Genomic DNA, 15,933 nt, shown 5'->3' with positions numbered 1-15,933 from the left:
TTATTTCAAACAAGTCATGATAGACAGGGCTTCAAGGACGTTTGGACTGCGTGGAAGGTCTTGACCCGAAACGCTAACCCGGAACATTTCTCTCCATAGATACCGCCTGACCCACAAGTATAAATCTTGTCTACTTATACTAACCCTTCTTACAAATACTTAGTTTGTTAGAGATTCACATGCTGTGAGGGCACCTGCCTGCACTGCCTTCTCAGGCAGATTTTTCCAGATTGCTGTCAATCTCGGAATGAAAATATTCTTCCTTAAATCTCCTCCAGACAACTTATTTTCAAACCTGTTGTTCTGGTCTTAGTTACTCCTACCAAAGGGAAATGCTCTCCTGTCTATCTAAGGCTCACATAATTTTGTGCTCCTCCAACAGATCTCCCCTCACCCTTCTCTTCTCCAATAAAACAGACCCAATTTTTCGTCCTAAGAGATGAAACACTTCATCCCAGAGTGCTGCAATATCTAAAACCAAAATCATACATCCTGTTTACTTTTTAGGCGGATGTTAAAGATACAATGGCAGTGTCCTGGTCAAAGAAGACACCTGCTAAGTTTAGTATTATAAAAATATTCAATGGGGCAAATTTGAAAAAAAATTCCCACCCTTACAGTACAAATAATACCCAGGTTATGCTAGGTTTCCATTCCTGTGAACTGTTCATGATCTGAATATTTTGCAAGTCAGAAATGCAGCCTCGAACCGTGTTCCCACATGTCGGAAGATGCCTGCTGTAGCCAGCAAATCCATCCCACTGGCCTTCCAAATGCCCATTGGTATGTACAGGCTGTGCATAAATAGGGTAAACTGGGAAGGACATGTAGTAGATGTTAGAAATTCAAGAGCCACTGCTAATGCTTGGTTTTCTCAGAAATGGGGCAATGGGTATGAGGAAGGCAAAGAGAATAAAGAAGTACAAAGCATGTTATAGACAAAGCACAACTAGCGGTTATGGGTATTTGTAGGCTTCTGAGGCTGTGAGACTAAAATTTTCTTTTGCATGAAGACCGTTTGGGTGTCTTGATGACAACGTTTGCCTTCCTTCACATTGTCCAAACACCTGGAAGGCCAATCATTTACTGCTACAGCAGCAACAGAGGTCGGATTCAAACAGGCACAGGCCTTTGCTCCTTACCTTTATCTTTGATGCTTGTCAAGGCAAAGTCACTGAGATATGCTGACAGACTAGGCTTCCTCCTATGACTCTGTTATAGGCCATTTGCCAGCCTTGGCAGTGAGTGTTGGCAGACCATAAGACATAGGGTTAGAATTAGGCCATTCAGCCCATTGACTTTGTTCTTCCATTTGATCATGGCTGATTTATTTTCTCTCTCAACCCTATTCCTTCTGCCTTCTCTTCATAACCTTTGACAGCCTTATTAATCAAGAACCTATTAACGTATCCTTTAAATGTATCCAATGGCTTGGCTTCCATATCTGTTTGTCACAATGAATTCCACAGATTCAGCACCCTCTAAAAGAATTCCTCCTCATCTCTGTTCTAAAGGGACATTCTTCTATTCTAAGATTGTTCAGATACGTGTTAGACTTTCCCATTATTGGAAACATTCTCTCCATGTCCACTTTATCTAGGCCCAGAGCTATCAAGCACTCTTCATATGTTAACTCTTTCATTTCCAGGATCCTTCTCATAAACCTCCTCCTCTGGACTCTCTCCAACGTCAGCACAGCCTTAGTTGAGGGGCCCACAACTGCTCCAAATGTGGTCTGACCAATGCCTTATAAAGCCTCAGCACTACATCATTGCTTTTATATGCGAACTTTGAATTTGCCTTTCGTACCACTGACTCACCCTGTAAGTTAATCTTTAGGGAATCCCAATGTCAGACTCCTAAGTCTCTTTGCAACCTCGCCCCCTCCACCATTTCTGAATTTGCTTCCCATTTAGAAAGTAGTCTCTGCCTTTACTCCTTCTACCAAAGTGCATGACCATACACATCCGTACATCGTATTCCATCTGCTGCTTCTTTGCTCATTCTCCTAATCCGTCCAAGTCCTTCTGCACACTCCCTCCTACCTCAACACTACCTACTATATGATACAAAGATGATACAGTATCTTTCTATCATTTGCAAACTTGGCCACAAGGCCATCCAGAGCATTCGGACTGGGTACCAACTAGTCATCACCTCATACAACATACAACCTCCAGCTAGTGATTGGAAGCAGGAACCCTGACTGACCTTACTTTCTTCCTCCAGTCCACCAACCTATAGCCACTGGTGGTTGTAACATCACTATAGTTGCCTAGGGTGAATTCAACTAATATTGCATAAACTTGACACTTTCCTAGATATGGGGTTAGAAGCATGATATAAATGTTTTTATCCAACACATTTATTCTTTTTTTTCAATTTTCTTTCTTATTAGTCCTTACTTTGACCCTGCTACAGTTCATTCACAATCCCATACATAGTATTGATTTCTCTCTGTGTCTCGCCAGCAAGTGATCAATCTAGTCTCTTGTCTTTGCAACTTCAGTCAACTGGCTGTATTTCCCTTTGTTGCAGAGAGCCAGAAACAGGAGTGTATAATTTAAGCGCTGTCACTTCTCTATGATTTGGAGGCAGTGTTACATTGTTGAAGGTGCCATCTTTTGGATGAAGTATTAAATAGAATCCACTGTTCAGATCGTTAGTCACCTTAAACATAAGCTTTGGCATTCTATCCAAATAGATCGTTTGCTTCATTTATCTTTATTTTATATCTTAAAATAAAGTACAGGATGTGTACTTGGATTTTCAGAAGGCCTTTGACCAGGTGCCACAGATGAGGCTGCTTATCAAGATAAGAGCCCATGGTTTTGCAGGAAAGATACTAGCATGGACAGAGCATTAGCTGTTTGGCAGGAGTCAAAGAGTGGGAAGAAAGGGAGCCTTTTCTGAATGGCCGCCGGTGACTAGTGGTGTTCCAGAATGTTCAGTTGTATGCCAATGATTTGGATGATGGAATTGATGGCTTCCTGGCCAGGTCCGTTGACGGTTCAAAGGTCGGTGGAGGGGCAGGTAGTGTTGAGGAGGCAGGGAAGCTGCAGAAGGATGTAGGTGGGTTAGGAGACTAGGCAAGGATGGAATACAGTGAATGGGCAGTTTGAATGCAGTGTATCGTCGTGCACTTTGGAAGAAAGAATAAAAACGTGGACTATTTTCTAAATGGAGAGGAAGTTCAAAAATCAGAAGTGCAAAGGGACTTGGGAGTCCTTGTGCTGGATTTGCTAAAGGTTAACTTGAAGGTTGAGTCAGTGGTGAGGAAGGCAGATGCGATGTTAGCATTCATTTCAATAGTATGTAATGCTGAAGCTTTATAAAGCACTGCTGAGGCTTCACTTGAGTATCGAGAGCAATTTTGGGCCCCTTACCTTAGAAAGGATATGCTGATATTGGAGAGGGTTCAAAGGAGGTTCACCAAAATGATTCCGGGATTGAAAGGTTTATCACGAGAGGAGTGTTTGATGGCTCTGGGCCTGTACTCGCTGGAATTTAGAAGAATGAGGAGGGATCTAAATTAAATCTATTGAATGTTGAAAGGCCTAGATAGAGTGGATGTGGAGAGGATGTTTCCTGTAGTGGGGGAAGTCTAGGACCAGAGAGCACAGCCTCAGAATAGAGGGATGTCCATTTAGAATGGCAATGAGGAGGAATTTATTTAGCAGAGGGTGGTGAATCTGTGGAATTTGTTGCCACAGGCAGCTATGGTGGCTAAGGTCATTGAATATTTAAGGCAAAGGTTGACAGATTCTTGATAAATCAGGGCATGAAAGGTCTCAGGGAAAAGGGAGGAGAATTCAGTTGAGAGGGAAATGGATCCACCATGTTCAAATGGCGGAGCTGACTCAATTGCCCAATTCTGCTCCAATGTCTTATGGTCTTATATTGCACCACATAAGATGGCTGCCGTGATTGTCTACTCTCAATGGCCACTTTATTAGTTAACTCCAGTACCTAATAAAGTGGCTATGAAGTGCATTTTTGTGATCTTCTGCTGCTGTAGCCCATCCACGTTTAGGTTTGACGAATTGCGCATTCAGAGATGCTCTTCAGCACACCACTGTCATAACAAGTGATTATCTGAGTTACTGTCACCTTCCTGTCAGCTTGAACCAGTCTGGCCATTCTCCTCTGACCTCTCTCATTAACAAGGCACTTTCACCCACAGTACAGCTCATTGGGATATTTTTGTTTATGTTTTTCACACCATTCTCTGTAAATTCTAGAGACTGTTGTATGTGAAAACACAGGAGATCAGCTGTCTCTGAGATACTCAAACCATCCAGTCTGGCACCAACAATTATTCTACAATCAACACACATAAAAAATGCTGGTGAACGCAGCAGGCCAGGCAGCATCTATAGGAAGAGTTACAGTCAACGTACCTCTTCCTAGAGATGCTGCCTGGCCTGCTGCGTTCACCAGCATTTTTTATGTGTGTTGCTTGAATTTCCAGCATCTGCAGATTTCCTCGTGTTTGCGATTCCACAGTCAAAGTCACTTAGATCATACTTCTTCCCCATTCTGATGTTTGATCCATAAAACAACTGAACGTCTTGACCATGTCTGCCTGCTTTTATGCATCAATTTGCTGCCGCATGATTGGCTGATTAGATATTTGCAATAACGAACAGGTGTACCTAGTGAAGTGGCTACTGAGTGTATGTAACAAAGTAATTGTATTCAAATGGGATTAGTTATATATGAAGCAGATCAGACTTCACAGTAAACTGTTTTACGAATTGTTTCCCTTTTCTATGGGGCAAGGCAGACTAGATAGACTGCAATCCAACCTTCAGAAGAACTGATAACCTGCTCAAGAAAAGTTTATTGTATTGGTCATGTGGATTGAACATGAACAATAATGATTAAAAGTAACAGTTTGAGCTTGCCTTCAATAGGGAAAGAAATTCTGCTGGCAGGTAATTTTTACATGTTACATGGATGACATTCTTAAAGAGTTGGAGCTCTTTCACTTCATCCTGTTTCTGGATGGCAGGATCACTGTCCTGAAATATTAGCTGAATAGTTCCTGTCTGAACCTTCCTCATACAAACTGACAGCTGAGAGCAAGCCATTTACTGTACATTAGCCAAGGACTGTCTGCAGCGTATCCAAACAGTCTTCCACTCAAAGACCATATGATAGCTTACTTAGTTATACTGAGCCACAGCAGCCATTTGTCTTCATAAAGATGGACATCTCAACCCACTTAATTCATTTGTCAGCAATTAAATCTGAAAGTGAGATACTTTATACACATAATCTAATTGTATTATGGGTTGGAAAGTTGGTAGGCACCAGTGAGATATATTTCTCCCTCTCATGGACGAAACATAACCATCAGACATAGGACTTGAAACAATGGACAATATTCTCTGTCAGAGTCTCTGAAACTGTTCCACCATGTGTTATCCCTTAGGATTGTGCATGACAGGAGCCTTTGGAATTTCGGGAGATTTTTGGTTCCAAGATATTTACTAAGTCTTCCCCTAATTACCTCCTCTTGCATATATTTCATATCCCCTTGTGCCATAGGAGGAAGCTATTTGACCTGTCGAGTCTACATCAGCTCTCAGATTATTTGCATCAATCCTATTTCCCTGTAAGCCATTCTTGACTAGCATACTTGAGCAATGAAAATCTACAGACCTTATCTGGTCCTACCATATGTGTGACCCTTAGCTGCCTCCTCAGCTCAAGGATATACACACAAGGACTTTCCCTGGTTTTACTTCCAAGACCTAGACCCAGATGTAGACCCACTCAGAACCAGTTAATGGGACTGGACTTGGGTTACAAGAGCAAAGTGGTGGCAGAGAGTAGGTGGCTCATTACAGCGAGCATGTGAACCTGAAGCAGAGGCTGTTTTTTTTTTACCAATGCAAATAAGCAGCTTAAATCCTAGAGTCCTGGAGACATACAACACAGAAACAGGCCCATCAGCCCAATAAGTCCATCCCAACCAAGATTTCCATCTAAACTAGAGGGGTTTGACAAGCTTGGGTCATTTTTCTCTGGAGCTGCCGAGGCTGAGGGGAGACCTGATTGAGATTTATAAGACTATGAGAGGTACAGGCAGAGTAGCCGGCCAGTATCTTTTTCCCAGGTTTGAAATGTCTAATACCAGAGAGCATGCATTTAAGTTGAGGGGTAAGTTCAAAGGAAATATGTGGGGCCAGTTTTTACACAGAGAGTGGGAGGGGAGATACCTGGAAAGTGCTGCCTGGGCAAGGTGGTGGAGGAACGTGATAGGGGTCCTCAAAAGCCTCTTAGATAGGCACATGAATGGGCAGGAGATGGAAGCATATGACCACAGTGTTTAGATGGGCAATGATTACTAATTAAATTGGTTCAGCACAACATTGTAGGCTGCAGGACCTGTTCCTGTGCTGTACTCATCTATGTTCTATCTTGTCCCATTTACCTGCACCTGGCACTTAACACTCTAAGCATTTTTTTTATCCATGTTGTAAAGTACTTGTCCACAGACCTTTAAATCTTATTGATGGACCTGCAGCCATTTCCTCTGGCAGCTCATTCCACTTTCTGGGTAAAAAATTTGCCCCTCAGGTTCCAAGTCTCACCTTATACCTATGTTCCCAAGTTCTTAATTTCATAACCCTGAGAAAAAAAATTCACCCTAACTAAGCTCCTCATACCTTTATACACCTCTGTAAGATCACCCCCTATTCTCCTCCGCCACAGTGTAAAACGTCCCAAGGTGTTCAAGTGCTCTTCATAACTCAAGTTCCTTTAGTCTTGACAACAACCTCGTAAATCTCATCTGCACCCTTTCCAAGTTAATGGCATCTTTCTTGCAGTACAGTGAGCAAACCAAACCCAATATTCCAATGCAGTCTCACCAATGTCTTATACAACTGCAACATAACAACCCACCTTCGATATTTAAAGCCCTGACTGATGAAGGCTGCCATGCCTTGAGTGCCAAAAGCCTTCACAAACTTGTCTACCTGTGACACCACTTTCAGGGGAAGCATGCACTTGTACTCCCCTGTCGAAGGTCCCTTGTCCAAATTTACCTTGTAGATGCCCATGCCACCAAATTAAACTTTGTTTGCCCTGTAGATAACAAGTTTCATGACACATGCCGGTGATAACAGACCTGATCCTGACTCTGACACCCATACCAACAAAATAAACTGCCATTGGGTTCACCTCTTACTTGGACGGCAACCAAATTTCAGAAAACGGTGGAGAAGCTTTCGTTGTGTGAGGGACATGATTAATGTTTTGGCTCAGTGATCTTCGACTGGAATTTCTAAAGGTTGGAGGACAACGGGGTTGAAGGGGTGCAAAGCCAGAAGAGGAGGAAAGAAGGAAAGGTGAGAACATTAGAAAATCTGTGGCAGCCAGTAATGGACTTGTCTAAGCTTCCACTCAAGCATTGCTCCAGTGTTCTTCATGGCCAATAATTGAACCTGTTCTCCTTAGGGAGAGAAAAAACTACAATGAAATAAAGAGCATTGATAAAAATAAGAAAATGTGACTTCCACAGTTCAGTGGTGGCGCTCTCCCCAGAGTTCATTCTTACCTTGTAGTGAACAGACTCATAAAAAAATTATGAAGTGATAGGATTAGCTAATGCAATAGTTGGTATTAAATTTTCTGACTTAAAAGAAGAACCATATGACATATTATTTTTGATGTGACCTTTCTATGATTAATCTTTAACTCGGTACGTTAACACAGCCTGTGGTAATGAGCTCGTTGCACTTACAACCACATGAAATATTATCCTCAGCTGTGATACTTTCATATTGGCTGGCACATTACTGTGTCGTCCAAATGCTGAGTCCTCTCGGGTATAGAAGCCATTTGTACAGTCTACAGCTTTAATGTTAATATAAAGCACATTGTAGTGCAGATATATTTCACCAACAAAGAGCTGTTTACGAGTTTTCCGCCCTCTTGGTAATTGGCTCCATTTATCTCATAGTCGACCACTAATTCATACATAAACTGCTGCTGTATCTTTACAGCAGATGGATTAATATTTCAAATCCATATGTATAAATCTTCTGATTAAATATTCATCTTATGAAAATCTCATTACTGCTTGGTGCACCATTCAGAGCAAATCTGATGCATGTAGAGCTGGGAAAAGCTCAACTTAATCTGCAATCTCAGGGGAGCTGGCGGAAAGCACCAGTTGTTCTGAGTGGCCCTTGGCTAGGATGGGGGAAAGCTCAATTGGGGGATCTTATCATATTATCACCCAGGAGACCCGAGCTGGGGACGGCCAGTGTGTGAGTATCTGGCTCATTTATGAATCTCTCCAAGGTGATTTGACATTAGGGGTGTACGTGACGGGCGACTACTTAGTGAGTACATACAGTAACAGCTGCAAAATCATTTCCCTGCTGTGTCAAGTTCTGATGGAGAAAGCAACAAAATTATTAGAGAAGAGAAGATTTTATTAATATGACATTGCAGCTGACAAGTTATGTCTTCAGTGGGTTGGGAGTTTTGATGTTGACGGTAACTCCTATTAGAATGCAGGCTATTTCAGGCTACTCACAACAGCTGGGATCCTGGTAGCAGAATTTCAACAGAAAATACTAAATCCGTGTGGCAAAATGCACCAAAGCATTCCACAAGACAGCAGCCTGGCCATCAGACACCAAACGCAAAGAGTTGAACTTCGTACTAGTATTTTGGAACATCAGAGATGGCCGCATGTTGCCCTTGAAGCAGTCTGAGGATGCACCACGCTTCTTCCAGTCATCCTGATGATTCAGATGTGACTAGAAGAGCTAATGTCAGCTGTCCAGTCCAAGTTCTCATTGTATGATGGTAGGAGTAAATAATATAGTGGCATGCAGGTTTTGGAACTTGCTATGGCCTTGTGAATGTACCCTCTGTGCACTGAGAATGATCAGAGGAAGAGGTCTTTGACAGTGAGTTTCAGTATTTGACTTTCATAGTTGCTGCCATACCAAGGACTGGAGTTTCTATCAGCTTATATGCAGCACATCAGATCGAGTGTGAGAATGTGGAAGGTGAACATGCGGCGTTCGATGGCATGGTGGATCAATGGGACCTCCTACATGTGAAGGACTCTCTCGTTTGGACATGGGCTTTCTAGCATGCATGTCTCTTCATCTCAGTGGGTCGGTTCATCACTCCCACAGTGTAAGTTGGCCAGTGTGTACCGTTACTAACATGACTCCATAAAAACTTTTACTTGTACCACTCCATCGCCGCTCTTGCTCTGCGCATACATGACATTGTATGTTCTGTACCTGGATGTATCCAGTATACAATTGCAAGAATTTTCCAGGTATTTGGTCCTAAGCTAGATGGCATAGTGAGCAGTGATGGTTATCAAAACTTACAGGGAGATCTTGTTCAGCTGATTAAGTGGCCAAGGAATGGCAAATGGAGTTTAATTCAGTTAAATATGAGGTCATTTTAGAAAGTCAAATCAAGGTGGAACTTTCAATAAGAATAGTAGATCAATAGGGAGTGTTTTAGAACAAAGTGTCCTTGGGGTTCAGGTGCAGTCCCTGAAAATAGAGTCAAACATCGATAGGATGGTGAAGAAGGCTTTTGGCATGCTGGCCTTCATCAATCAGTGCACTGAAATTTGAAGTTGGGAGCTTATGTTCCTATTGTACAAGACATTGGAGAAGCCACTACTTGGAGCATTATGTTCAGCTTTAGTCACTTTGCTATAGGAGAGATGTTACTAAACTAGAAAGAGTATGGAGAAGATTTACAAGCCTTTGCCAGAACCTGGGCGCATAGGTTTAAGGTGAGAGGGGAAAGTTTTCATAGGAACTGGAGATGCACCCTTTTTACACAGAAGTTGGTATCTATGTGGAATGAACTTTCAGAAGGAGTGGCTGAGGCAGGTACAATAGCAACTTTTAAAAGGCAATTAGGGAAATGTGTAGAAACATAGAAACATAGAAAATAGGTGCAGGAGTAGGCCATTTGGCCCTTCAAGCCTACACCGCCATTCAGTATGATCATGGCTGATCATCCAACTCAGAACCCTGTACCAGACTTCTTTCCATACCCACTGATCCCTTTAGCCACAAGGGCCATATCTAACTCCCTCTTAAGTATAGCCAATGAACTGGCCTCAACTGCTTCCTGGGGCAGAGAATTCCACAGATTCACCACTCTCTGTGTGAAGAAGTTTTTCCTAATCTCAGTCCTAAAAGGCTTCCCCTTTATCCTCAAACTGTGACCTCTCGTTCTGGACTTCCCCAACATTGGGAACAATCTTCCTGCATCTAGCCTGTCCAATCCCTTTAGGATTTTATACGTTTCAATAAGATCCCCCCTCAATCTTCTAAATTCCAACGAGTATAAGCCTAGTCGATCCAGTCTTTCATCATATGAAAGTCCTGCCATCCCAGGAATCAATCTGGTGAACCTTCTTTGTACCTCCTCTATGGCAAGGATGTCATTCCTCAGATTAGGGGACCAAAACTGCACACAATACTCCAGGTGTGGTCTCACCAAGGCCTTGTACAACTGCAGTAGTACCTCCCTGCTCCTGTACTCAAATCCTCTTGCAATGAATGCCAGCATACCATTCACCTTTTTCACCGCCTGCTGTACCTGCATGCCCACTTTCAATGACTGGTCTATAATGACACCTAGGTCTCGTTGCACCTCCCCTTTTCCTAATCGGCCACCATTCAGATAATAATCTGCTTTCCTGTTTTTGCCACCAAAGTGGATAACCTCACATTTATCCACATTAAAGTGCATCTGCCATGAATTTGCCCACTCACCTAACCTATCCAAGTCACCCTGCATCCTCTTAGCATCCTCCTCACAGCTAACACTGCCGCCCAGCTTCGTGTCATCCGCAAACTTGGAGATGCTGCATTTAATTCCCTCGTCTAAGTCATTAATATATATTGTAAACAACTGGGGTCCCAGCACTGAGCCTTGCAGTACCCCACTAGTCACTGCCTGCCATTCTGAAAAGATCCCGCTTATTCCCACACTTTGCTTCCTGTCTGCCAACCAATTCTCTATCCACATCAATACCATAACCCCAATACCATGTGCTTTAAGTTTGCACACTAATCTCCTGTGTGGGACCTTGTCAAAAGCCTTTTGAAAATCCAAATATACCACATCCACTGGTTCTCCCCTATCCACTCTACTAGTTACATCCTCAAAAAATTCTATGAGATTCGTCAGACATGATTTTCCTTTCACAAATCCATGCTGACTTTGTCCGATCATTTCACCGCTTTCCATATGTGCTGTTATCACATCTTTGATAACTGACTCTAGCATTTTCCCCACAACCGGTGTTAGGGTAACCGGTCTATAATTCCCCGGTTTCTCTCTCCCGTCTTTTTTTAAAAAGAGGGGGTTCAATTAACCACCCTCCAATCCTCAGGAACTTGTCCAGAATCTAAAGAGTTTTGAAAAATTATCACTAATGCATCCACTATTTCTTGGGCTACTTCCTTAAGCACTCTGGGATGCAGACCATCTGGCCCTGGGGATTTATCTGTCTTTAATCCTTTCAATTTACCTAACACCACTTCCCTACTAACATGTATTTCCCTCAGTTCCTCCATCTCACTGGACCCTCTGTCCCCTACTATTTCTGGAAGATTATTTATGTCCTCCTTAGTGAAGACAGGACCAAAGTAATTATTCAATTGGTCTGCCATGTCCTTGCTCCCCATAATCAATTCACCTGTTTCTGTCTGTAGGGGACCTACATTTGTCCTAACCAATCTTTTTCTTTTCGTAGGAGAGGTTTAGAAGACTATGACTCAAACACTGGTAAATGGGACTGGCTGTGATGGGCATTGTAGTCAGCATGGACCAATTGGGCTGAGAGGCCTTTTCCTGTGTTCTATATAGCTTTGTTACCCAACAAAGCTGTACAAGGTCCGACAGATTGTTTCTGTAGACTTGGAGATGATGACAGTTGCCTGGTTGGTTAATGTCTTGATCTGGCAGCTGTCATTCTATGGAGGAGGGTGACACTCTACACCCGTGTCAGTTGTTCCAGTGGCCTTTGCACCTGCATCTCTACCCCCTGTGATCCCTGTGAGATTTGTAGAAGGTGGTCCTGTTCCATCACACATGCACCAACCTCCCTTCTATTGACTGTTCTACACCTCTTGCTGCCTTGGGAAAGCAGCTAAAAGAACCTTTCTTCTCCTCTCTCCCATCGGGCAGAAGATACAAGAGCAAGAGAGTACGTACCGCCCACTTCTATCCCACTGCTATCAGACGCTTGAACATTAAAAGGTGAACTCCTTGTCTCTAAATTTACCTCATTGTGGCCCTTGCGCTTTATTCGTCTACCTTCACCGCTCTTTTTATGTCATCGTACACTATATTTTCAGTGGTTGTGACAGTAAAAGCTAATACCAAATTGCTTGCACTATATTCTGCATTCTGTTTGACTGCACACCAAAGGAAGCTTTTCTGTATAGTTCAGTGGTCGTGACAGTAAAAAACCAATACCAAATTTCTTAGAAAGTGCTGTGAAAACCACATTCCAAAAATGAACAAAACTATCAACTTCCTGCTGAGTTGCTGCGAGAAGCTGGTGGTTGTACAGTTGTGTGGCTTGGTACGATTGTCAAGAGGGTAGATTGGAGTCAGATATGTTGGTGAGGAATTGGAGTCACATGTGACCTAGATTGGGGAAAGAGAGCGGGTAAGGGGCTCAAACACCTCTTCCAGAGACTGGTTGATCTCTGCTTTATTGTTAATGATAGACATGATGCAGTTTTGAGTTCCATCGAGTAATTGCAATGTAGTATTGCCTACCCTGTCACTTAGACCGAGGAAAGGTGAAATTGAGGAGAATCCTTGATGCAATACTCTTGTGTAGCCATGAATGTGTTACGGTATAAAGCAGGTGCCGAATGGTAAGGGTGCCTTACAGTGATAATACACTACATGAAGTTTCACATCCTTGCTGCTGAAGTCAGCCATGAAGCCCACCTTGGGTGGTTGTGCTCCTTGGGGGGGGGGGGGAGGTGGTCACTGGACCTCGACTCATGAGCAGGGTTGATGCTGGATGAGGGTGAGAAGTTGGCTGGGAGAGGTTGGGGGGCGGGGGGTGGAACTTGGTGATCGGCAACCCAGCCTTGAGTTTGAGCTGTGAGTTGTTCAGCAGGGTTGTGAGGAGACGTAGGGGTGGTGATCAGAGGCTCAAGCTGGTGAGTGGGGTGTCAGTGCCGCTGGGTAGACGGGTGGGTTGGTTGGGCAATAATTGGAATCTCAAGCTGGTGAGCAGGGTGGTGGTGGGAATGCTTCCAGCATTGCCAGCTTTGTGCTCCAACAGTAAGGGACTGGCGGTGGCAGCAGGGAGCTACAACAAGCCCCATTATATCCTGGAGCCAGGACTCAATGGATGACCAATCTTCTGTGATAGGGACATTGTATAAAATTACACTAAAGTGAAAGACCATCTAATACAGGATCAGTCGGTTATGCATGTCTCTGAAATTTAACTGCTAAACCTCACAGGTCACAAGTAAATAAAAGCCAGGCATTTTTTTTACACAAGAGTTGGATGTTCACATTTTAATCTCAGAGGACAAACGTATCCCATTCCCATCTGAAATGTCAGGAAGCTGGACACATTTCCACTCCGTCCACACACATAACCACCGTCCTTGGCACCGTCATCTCTGTGTGAATCTCTGAATTTCACGCTGGGCTGTCTGTACTTAACAAGATGAAATTCTGAGAGAGAGCCCTGAGGAAGCAGTGGGACTCGAAACATTTCCCCAGGCCATCGCGCCTTTAGCAGCTGCTGGAAAGAACTGTTCGAAAGCTAGTAGTTAGTGTAAAAAGTGGCCTTTTCTCGTACCTAGGCCCAGATGTATAGAACATAGAAATCTACAGCACATTACAGGCCCTTCGGTCCACAATGTTGTGCCAACCATGTAACCAACTCTAGAACCTGCCTAGAAGAGCCAACATCTGTCTCAGGTGCTCAGGTACAGGCCTAGTTCCTGATGTGTGAGCCAAGGTCCGGCCCTGGTGTGTGGGTATAGACCAGTCCCAGGTGTGCAAACCCTGGTGCATGGGTACAAACTGTCCCAGGTACTCGTGCCAGGATCCGACCCTGGTGTGTGAGCTGAGGAACACTGGCCCTGATCTGTTCCTGTGCACAGACCTATGCCATTGCTCTGTATGAGGGTCTAAGCTGGTGCCAGGTGCCCAAGTCTGAAACCAGAATAGAAAAATTCTGATACTGCCTTGGTCAGATGCCAAGGGAGTCCCATGCTCAGCTTCCTGTGGACTCTGGAACTGGCAGCCAAAGGCTAAGTGGGGAAGTGATTCTTACCACAGCCACAGGCTCCGAGGAGCACATCCCAGGAAAATAGGCCTCCTGTATCAATGTCGTGAGTTTCAGATAATGTTCCCTTCAAAGTTCAAATTTCAAAGTAAATTTATTATCGAATTATATATATACCACCATACACTACCCTGAGATTCATTTTCTTGTGGGCATTCACCGTAAATACAAAGAAACACAACAGAAACAATGTAAACCGCACACAAGATGGACCAAACAACCAACGTGCAGAAGACAACAACCCGTCCAAGTAAAAAAAAACAAGCATAAAAATAATAATAAACAAACAAGCAATAAATATCAAGAACAGGAGATGAAGAGTCCTTCAACGTGAGCGCATAAGTCGTGGGAACGATTCAATGTTGGGGTGAGTGAAGTTATTCCCTCTGGTTCAAGAGTGCAATGGGTGAGAGGTGGAGTGAATTCTGCGACTCCTGTAGTTCCTTCCTGATGGCAACAATGAGAAGAGACCACGGCCTGTGTGGTGGGGGTTCTTGATGATGGATGCTGCTTTCCTGCAACAGCGCTTCTTGTCTATGTGCTCAATGGTGCGGAGATCTTTACTTGTGACGGAATAGGCTGTGTCCTCTTCTTTTTGTAGGCTTTTCTATTCAACGCCATCAGAGTTTACGTTTCAGGCCATGATACAACCAGTCAGTATACTCTTCACTGCGCACCTATAGAAGTTTATCAAAGTTTTAGATGTCATGCCGAATCTCCTAAGAATGTCGGGGCACTGCTGTGCTTTCTTTGTAACGGCAGTTATGTGCTCAATGATAATGCCGAGGTCCCTGACCCTCTCCACCTCTGATCTCCTGATGAGGACTGCCTTGTGGACCTCCGGTTTCCTTCTCCTGGAGTCAGTAATCAGCTCTTTGGCTTTGCTGACATTGAGTGAGAGATTATTGTGTGGCACCACTCAGCCAGATTTTCAACCTCCCTCCTTTATGCCAATTCATCACCACCTTAGATTCGGCCAACACCGCCAGTGTCATCACCAAACTTAAATATGGCATTGGAGCTCTGGTTAGCCACACAGTCATAAGTATAAAGTGAGTAGAGCAGGGGTTTAAGCACACAGCCTTGTGGTGCACCTGTACTGATGGAGATTGTGGAGGAGATATTCTTGCCAATCTGAACTGACTATGTTCTGCAAGTGAGGAAATCGAGGATCCAGCTTCACCAGGAGGTTATTGAAGCCAAGGTCTTGGAGCTTAGATATGGGAAGTTTATAAAATACACAGTCATGGGTAAATATAGAAAAAACTGCAGAAAACCTGGGACAAATTGTTAAATATAAATAGATCAAAGTAATTATAGAAACATAGAAACATAGAAAATAGGTGCAGGAGTAGGCCATTTGGCCCTTCGAGCCTGCACCGCCATTTATTATGATCATGGCTGATCATCCAACTCAGAACCCCGCCCCAGCCTTCCCTCCATACCCCTTGACCCCCGTAGCCACAAGGGCCATATCTAACTCCCTCTTAAATATAGCCAATGAACTGGCCTCAACTGTTTCCTGTGGCAGAGAATTCCACAGATTCACCACTCTCTGTGTGAAGAAGTTTTTCCTAATCTCG

General features: G+C 43.6%; 1 protein-coding gene across 2 annotated transcripts in view; it reads left to right on the top strand.

Moving 5' to 3' along the window:
* The window catches only part of LOC134337808 (forkhead-associated domain-containing protein 1-like), a 144,691-nt gene that overhangs the window by 64,838 nt on the left and 63,920 nt on the right, over positions 1–15,933 (top strand). The window lies entirely within an intron of this gene.

Source organism: Mobula hypostoma, chromosome 25 (genome assembly GCF_963921235.1).
Source record: "Mobula hypostoma chromosome 25, sMobHyp1.1, whole genome shotgun sequence".
NCBI classification, from domain to species: Eukaryota; Metazoa; Chordata; class Chondrichthyes; order Myliobatiformes; family Myliobatidae; genus Mobula; species Mobula hypostoma.
Note: the sequence above shows the minus strand (reverse complement) of the source record. Positions and strands in the feature narration are given on the sequence as shown.